The sequence below is a fragment of the Panthera leo genome, chromosome B2 (genome assembly GCF_018350215.1).
Source record: "Panthera leo isolate Ple1 chromosome B2, P.leo_Ple1_pat1.1, whole genome shotgun sequence".
Taxonomy (NCBI): Eukaryota; Metazoa; Chordata; class Mammalia; order Carnivora; family Felidae; genus Panthera; species Panthera leo.
In genome coordinates, this window is record NC_056683.1 from 65256717 (window position 1) to 65266231 (window position 9515).

Consider the following 9515-nt stretch of genomic DNA (forward strand, 5'->3'; position numbering starts at 1 on the left):
AACTTTCCCCTCAGCTTGACTAAACTTTAGACAGGCTACTTCCTGGCTTTATGCCCTGAATTCCCTTTTTCTTAGAGCATTTACTTTAAAAAACATAATTGTTTTCCAAAATGATGTCTCAGCCCCTTTGAGATGTAAATCTTCTCCTAGCCTCTTGCCTGATTTATGAGTAAGGAATGTCTTTCTCAGGGACCTGGGAACTACTACTTTGAAATGAAATCATTAAGGAAGATAACATCCCCTATTTCCCAGTCTCTGTGGAAAGGTAGGAGCCTACCTTAATGGGCACCAATTAGCGAACACCAATGGCCTAAAACAGACAAGAGCATTTATAAACTCAGGAATAACTCAGTGTTACAACCCAACTCACTGCTTAGCCTCTCCCGTCAAGTGCTTCAGTACTTTCTACTTGCTCACCCCAGCACTTTGAAAAGCCCTCCTTTCCTTCTGTTTCAAGAGAATTTATTTCAGACTGAGGTCTCTCTCCTATATTTCAATAGCCTTGGATAAAATTTCCCTTACCTGTTCAACTTTCTCCAGTGCCGTTTTAGTTTTGACAATGACAGCCAAGGTAAGACCCAAGGATAGAAAGCCAAGCAAGGTGACTGAGTGATTCAGTCGGTCCAACAAATATTTTCAAATTCCTATCAGCCCTCTGTAGTATTTACAGACTACTGGCATAAAAAGGCATCGCCACAAAAGACTTTAATACTGAATAGAAAATGAGTCAAGTGGCTTAAGAGATCTTATAAAGTTCAATGAGAGAATCACAAATTTCTATGGTTGGTGTTAGAGACGAAAGGCACAAGAGTCATATGTAAAACTCCAGAGACAACAAAAAGCAATAAAGTTTTGAAACAGCTAATACTAGGTCAGCTATTAGGCATAAGTAGCAACAGCGTTGTTGAGGTGACATGAAGTATAAGTGGTGGAAAGAATGGCAGAGTCTGTCTCCACTCCTCATCTCTTGATTGGTATATGGTCACCAAGTGGGGTCTCCCTCCCTCCCCCTCTGTGTGTGTATGTATATATACATAATACATACATATATGTATATATGTATACACACACATGCACACATATATATGACATAAGGTATGTAAAACATTTGCCAAGGCACTATTATTGGTTGTTGTTACTACTGTTTGTATCATTAAATTTATATCATATGTTTTAATAATATAAACAGTAACAACAGCCAGTAATACATAGTGCCTTGCCAAGTGTTTTACATACCTTATGTCATTTAATCCTTCTTACTATCCAATGAGAAAGATACTGTTACTATTCCCATTTCTTTGATAAGGGAACTGAGAGTCAGATAAGTCATGCAGCTAGCACATGATGAGGCTGACACTTAAACTAAAGCTGATTCTAGAACCCATATTCTTATCTAATTAATCCAGTGATCCTCAATTCTAGCTAAACATTAGAATCACCTAGAGTGCTACTTAAAAATATCAGTATCCGGGTCCCATCATCAGAGATTCAGATTTAATTGATTTGGGGTGATACCCAGACATTAATATAAAAAAAACAAAAAAACTAAAATTGAGTAAACTCTTCTCAAGGTGACTATAATGTTATTAACTGTGGCACTAAGCTATCCTGTTTCTCCTCCTACCATTTCTGTGGTAGAAATAATAGCATAAATCAATACCAACAGAGGCAAAGCCGGCTTTTCATCACTTCTTCACCTCTAATTCACATTAGAAAGTAGTTTCCACCCTCACCATACTCTCAGACTGCACATGCTAAGGCTACTAACTAACTTCTATCTGACAAATCCACTGTCCTTTTTATACTCCATCTTCCTGCATCATTTGACACCATGATTAAAGCATCACCCCTGAAACTATACTTCTTCCCCGTTTTGTAAAATATGCTAACTGTCCTGCTGTTCACAATGGATTTTCTTCCATGTCTCGTCTTTATAATCCAGAGTTCCATCTTTGTTGTCTACCTTTCTCATTTGCATTCCAGCAGAGTATCTCACCAACTCCCCAAGTATCCCTGAAGGAAAACAAACGCTCCATTACTGTCTCCAGCCCCTCCTGGACCTCTGTTCCACACATCTAGCTGAATATTCCAAATGTCTCCACCTGCCTCATTGCAGACCAAGGGTGCTGGACCTTAGGGGAGTTACAACCCAGAAGCCTGGGGTCTCTCATTTTGTGCAGTATCTGTTGTTCTATGCATTGTTTAGGAGCAGAGTGGTCACTTACTCCTCAGCAACCAAGGGAAAAGTAAACCCATCATGCCTTCCACACCCACCTCTCTAGCCTTAGAGGGCATCTATACTGCTGATGGTAATGAAAAGCTTATGAAGAATATTGTTTTAATAGAATTTTAAGGAAACAGAGATCAGGGAAATATATTCTGTTAGGTCTTTTACCTATTCCCTGGTTCTCCTGTACACAGTTTATCTACCAGGGCACAAGCCAAAGGAGAAAGTGCTCATAGTCATGACTGGTTTGCTATTTCCCAGATTTCTTTATTCTGACTCTTTGTGCTGCTAACTAGAACTAGTATATTTGAGTTTTTATCTTTTCTTTTTACTTCCAATATTTAAACAAAGAAATATAATTTATTTCCCAATTACTGTATATATAATTGATACATTTCCTGCTTTTTTCTCATCTCTGAGATCACATTTGTTAAAACATGCTACCTTGAAAAAACCAAATTGTTAATGTCTGTTTTTGATAAAGCAACATTGATTAATTTTACTCTGTAAGCTAATGAAAGAAATAATTTATTACTACTTTAAAATTTTATAGTATTATTCTTAACAGTCATGGTACTGCTGATGATAGTGATAACAGGTAAGCTATTTTATTTGGTGAACCTTGTTCATAATTTATAATGCCTATTACTAGAGTGTTCATCTTAAATTTTTATCTTTAATATATCAGAACAGAAGAATATTATAGCATCCTATTCTTTATATTACTAGAGTTATGAATGAGTAATAACTTAAAGGTATATAAATTAAGCACCTGGTTCAGTAATCAAAGTCCAAATTTATATGAGTTATAAGCCCTGAGGTGCCTGCTCATTATTAAGTGATAATTATCTGGGTGGATACACTATTTCATTTATCAAAAATGCATGTGTTTTGCAATTTATATAAAGACAAAAATCCAATTAGAAGGTTTGCAAATGTAATCATTCTATTACTGAATATATTAACTTTGTCATATTAAAATAATCTCCCCCGTGTTAAAGTTTTAAATCAATATCTGTCATAATTTCCTTTTGCTCACAAGTTAATATGTATACCAGGCATACTGGATACATGATTCTCTTTTTAACTTCATAAGATGTAATACTAAAAAAAAAACATTTCACTGTGCTCTAAGTAAGACTTGCTGAGACTTGCCTATGAACAGAGATTCTCCAAGATATTTTAATTTCTTTTTATTTTCCACTTTAAGCATAGTTCTAAACTAAAAAATTGAGATAGGATGGTTTATAGTCTAATTTTTGATAGAAATTTTTGAATTGAGTTGGAATCTATTGTGTTTTACAATAGAAATCTTTTTATAGAGAATTAATAATATTGGAGAAAAACTCAAGCAATTTTCATGGATAATTCACCATTAGGAATGTTCATTATGATATCCAATTGAGTATGAAATAGGTGAATTAATGATGGATTTCACTTGCCCTTCCAACATGAAAGCACTGTCTACTCTGTAAAACAAAAAGCTTCCTGAGAAGTACGACCAATGTGTGTTTCTGAGTAATAGCTTTAGGAAGAAAGAATTGCCTGTTATTGACTAATTTTGATCAATCCCAAAAAGTCTGGCATTTGGCCACTGCCTACCTGGTCCTGTATGACCCACAGACATGTGCACTGACTGCCAGGGAATCTGCCAGACACTTTTCTCCTGTAGCCTGTAGGCCACAGAAATGCAAATTGAGACAGAAATGCCCTTGGCTGCCTGCACAACTTCTCTCTTTGGTTGTCTGGCAGGAATACTCAGCCAAAATTAACAGTCTCCCATCTTCAACCTCCTTCTCACATTTCCCCAGCAGTGCAATTCCACAGTTATTAACAGTAGAGAATTCCTAGTTTGATACAGAGTCCAAGCATTAAAAACAGAAGAAAATAACTTAAGTCAATGGAATCTTAAGGGTAGAAACTGGGAATATTGTTTGTGTGTGTGTGTGTGTGTGTGTGTAGGATAGGATTTTTAGTCACGTGCCAAGAAAATAGAATGTCAGAAGACTATCTGATAGATAGCTCTAACAAAAGATGTGAGGACTAATATGCTCCTGGATTATTAAACCAAATACTGGGATTGCAAAAGTCATAGTTTTCTCTGAAGGAAAAGAGCTATTTGGTAGTCTCTGTCAATTTAAAAAATAGTGACAAGGTGAGCACTCTGAACTCAGTCTCTACAGATTCTTTCCAGGCAAGGCTTCCATCTTGAGTGCACCCTTTGGAAGTTGGGATCAGGTACATCTAGGTGTCTTGATGTTCTTTTCAGCACATCTTTTGTACAGTGGAGTTAGTGTGATGGAGTGGGTAGGAGCATGAATGAACGTTGGAATCATAAAAGATGGGTTTGAATCCCTCTTAAACCACCTAGTAGCCAAGTGACCTTAGGAAGTTTATTTAACCTTTACTAATCTTTAGGGTTTTTTGAGCTTAAAAATGGAAATAATAACTGTAAGAGTTGTTGACACAATGAACTGAGATATCATTTACAAAGACATTAGCATTGTACCTTCCATGTAACAAATGCACAAATGATACGTAGAGTGCAAGCATTTTTATATTCTTTGATGAAATGAGTCCTTCTACCTTAACATCTTAAGTTGTAGCTCTTTTTCTTCCCATACTAAGCACATTTCTTCATTTTCTACTAACCATTTATACAATGTTGTAAATTCAAAGATTTGTGTTACCCTCTTTAATTTCTTCTCCCTAGTTCCCTCTGACATTTTTCGTGTGGAATAAATTCAGTAGTCAAAGAAAAACTGTAGACTCACCTTATCTATAAAAGATTTTCTGATCCTTTCAGAAGAATCACTAGCTTCCTCCCCTGTGTTCCACAAAGAGCATAGTATTTACTTGACTGTCTTTGGTTAGTTGTCTGTTTATCTCTATCCCTTGATAACATGTAAGCTCCTTGAGGGCAGAGATCATGGCTTACTTGTCTTTATTGAACTTAATAGTGTGAAAAACAGCTTCAAAACACATGCTTTGGGAAGACTAATACTGAGAATCTTCTGGCCAGCAATGTCATTTGGCATTTGGAAAGCCACTAGGGATGGAAAAGTACAATCAGACATTCTGTTCGATTTTTTATAGTAAATGCCACAGTGAAAAGTGACTGAGCATTTGGGAGGCCCCCTGGAGTGTCACATTTTGAAGTAGCAGCTTTTGAATGCTGTTTTAGGACCAATATCTGCTCTAATATTGTGTTGTTCAAAGACTATGCACAGCAGAGGATAAGATATCAGTAAACAGTTTTTTAGTCTTTTACATTCTCTCTTTTTTTGTCTTAAAAAAATAAGAGAAAGATTGTCTTCTGTCTTTAAAGATTGTTAATTACTCAGGACTTCAACAATAATGATAATGTGATTTTGTTCCACTTAAAATTCTCAAGATACAGATACAACTTAAATCAAAATTCAGCTTATAGTTCTAAAATGTCAGAAAGATGAAAACTGAATAATTCATGATAATTATAGTCATGTGAGGTCAATGCCATTAGTGATAGCAATTTGAGTATTAATTCACACTTGCTGGACATGTAAAATATAACAAACCTTAATTATCTTTTCTTGTTTCTTTTTTAAACTATTGGTGATCTTGCCACTTAATCTAATAAATACTGTATTTACATAAATGAGATTTTTTAAGAGAAATGTTGAGAAAAAAAGGCTCAATAAACAAATCAAATATACCAAGAAGGACATATCTCATCTTTTCAGATTTTAGAAAAAAGTTTACTCATAAATGCAGCTTCTTAGCAATACAACACAATAAAAGCAGACTAATAAAACAAGTAAACGGTTGAAAAAATAGAATAAGTTAGGAGAGCCACTAATTTCTCCATCTTCTCCAATTACAACTTTTATACTAAAATTTAAGTGGACCTAAAAAGTACATTCCAAATGAAAATAAAAGCTAGTTTTGAATTTTAGCCAAAATATAACTACTATTTCATAGCAGAGGTGGAGCAAAATGTATTATTATCCATCATTCTAAAAACTAATGACCTCCACACAGCGATGATTTCTGATAAATTTTAATGGAAATAAAATTTCTGAAGTTTAATTATAATACATTTTACTGTATTTAGAAAGACCTAACCAAGTCTCATGTTAAGAACAGATAAAGAGTTAAAATTTCCATTTTAACTCTTTCTTAGGTGTAGCCACTAAAAGATGGAGCTTAAAAGGTAATTTCATTTTGCTTTATAAAGTATTCTATCTGTTGTAATATCTAAAAAGGAAATTGACAGACTACATTCAGCCATAAAACACACCTTAACAAATTTAAAAGAATAGAAATTTTATAAATGTCTACTCCCAGACCACCCTGAAATTAAACTAGAAACCAATAACAGAAAGATAGCTGGAAAAACCTCAAAATACTTAGGGATTAAACAACACACTTCTAAATAGCACATGGTTCATAGAACAAATATCAGGAGAAAATGATATTTTAGACAAAATGATAACACAACATATTAAAATTTGTGAGATGAGGAGAAAGCAGTGCTTAGCAGAAATTTATAGTATTGACTGTATGTATTACAAAAGAAGAAAGATCTATAATCCATAATCTAAGCTTCCACCTTAGAAAAGTATAAAAAGAATGAATTAAATTCAAAGTAGAGGAGAAAGAGGATGGTGATGGTGGAGTAAGAGGGCCCTCAGCTCATCTTGTCCCACAAACACAACTAGATAACTGTCAAATTATCCTAAATACCCCAGAAGTTGACCTGAAGACTGGCAGAACAAACTCCACAAATAAAGGAAGAGAAGTTCATACTGAAGAAGGTAGGAAGTGTGAAGACATGGTTTAGGAGAGAAAGGGATCCTGAGGTGCTGCAGAGGGGAGGGAGCCATGGTTGAGAAGGGAGAGAGAGGAGCACCCAGGGGAACACACAAGGAAAATGTTTCCCCAAAAACATTGGCTTAGAAAATGTGAGGGACTGAATTCATGAATTCTTACAACCATTAGAATTTAAAGCCTGGACTTCTAAAGGTCAGTAGGCTTGGCTGGGATAAAGCCCAGAGAGCACTGCACTGCTCCTGGAGAGAAGGCAGGCAAACAACCCGGAGGCAGACAGCATGGAGGCAGAGATCTGATTAATGCCTGGGGCACACAGTGGGGCTATTATTTGCCCCGAGAGGCAGCATTCATTGACATGATATATATATATATCTCACATTTTCTTTATCCATTCATCCATCGATGGACATTTGGGCTCTTTCCATACTTTGGCTATTGTTGATAGTGCTGCTGTAAACATGGGGGTGCATGTATCCCTTCAAAACAGCACATACAGGAGATTAATTTTAGACCTAAAGACACCTGCATATTGAAAGTAAGGGGATGGAGAAACATTTATCATGCAAATATATGTCAAAAGAAAGCTGGTGTGGCAATACTAAAGTCTAGACAACTAGACTTTAAGACAAAGACTATAACAAGAGACAAGGAAACTATACAAATGTCTATCAACTGATGAGTGGATAAAGATGTGGTATATGTATATACAAATGGAATACTACTCAGTGATCAAAAAGAAGGAAATCTTGCCATTTGCAACAACATGGATGGAACTACAGTGTATTATGCTAAGCTAAATAAGTCAGAGAAAGACAAATATCATATATTCACTCATATGTGGAATTTAAGAAATAAAACAGATGAACATAGAGGAAGGGAAGCAAAAATAAGATAAAAACAGAGAGGGAGTCAAACCATAAGAAACTTAAATACAGAGAACAAACTGAGGATTGCTGGAGGAGTGGTGGTTGGGGGGATGGGCTAAATGGGTGATGGGCATTAAGGAGGGCACTTGTTGGAATGAACACTGGATATTATATGTAAGTGATGAAGCACTAAATTCTATTCCTGAAATCATTATTGCACTATACGTTAACTAGTTTGGATTTAAATAAATTTTTTAAAAGTAGAATCAAAATAAATTAAATAAATAAATAAATAAATAAATAAATAAATAAATAAATAAATAGAAGGGTACAAAGTACAATATCCATTCATGATAAACAAACTCTCAACAAAGTAGGGTTAGAAGGAACGTACCTCAACAAATAAAGGCCATCTATGAAAAACCCAAAGCTAATATCATCCTCAATGGGGAAAAGCTGTGAGCTTTTCTTCTAGGTAGGAACAAGACAGGGATGTCCACTCTCACCACTGTTATTTAATATACTACTGCAAGTCCTAGCCACAGCAATCAGACAACAAAAAGAAATAAAAGGCATCCAAATCACCAACGAATAAGTAAAACTTTCACTATTTGCAGATGATATACTCTATATAGAATAATACTCTATATAGAATAATACTCTATATAGAAATAATCTATATAGAACATCCTAAAGACTCCACCAAAAAACTGCTAGAATCAATAAATGAATTCAGTAAAGTTGCAGGATACAAAACCAATGTACAGAAATCTGTTATATTTCTATACACCAATAATGAAGCAGCAGAAAAAGAAATCATGCAAATGATCCCATTTATAGTTGTACCCAAACAATAAGACCTAGGAATAAACCTAACCAAAGAGGTGAAAGACCTGTACTCTGAAAACTATAAAACACCAATGAAAGAAACTGAAGATGACACAAAGAAATGGAAAAACATACTATGCTCATGGATTGGAAGAAATTGTTAGAATGTTGATACTACCAAAACAATCTACACATTTAATGCAATCTCTATCAAAGTACCAATAGCATTTTTCACAGAGCTAGAGCAAAGAATCCTAAAATTTGTGTGGAACCACAAAAGACCCTGAGTAGCCAAAGTAGCTTGGAAAAAGAAAAGCAAAACTGGAGGCATCACTATTCTGGTATTCAAGTTAGATTACAAAGATGTAGTGGTCAAAATAGTGTGTTACTTGCACAAAAATAGACACATAGATCAATGGAATAGAATAGAAAATCCAAAAATAAACCAATAACTGTATGGTCAATTAATCTTCAACAAAGCAGAGAAGAATATCCAACGAAAGTGTGTATACACACACACACACACACACACACACACACACACACACACACACATATGCATACAGCAGAATATTATTCAGCCATAACAAAGAATGAAATCTTGCCATTTGCAATGACATAGATGAAGCTAGAGGATAATATGCTAAGCAAAATAAGTCAGGCAGAGAAAGACAAATACCACATGATTTCACTTATATGTAGAAGCTATGAGATGAAACAAAGGAGCTAAGGGAAAAGAGAGAGACAAACCAAGAAAAGACTCTTAACTGTAGAGAACAAGC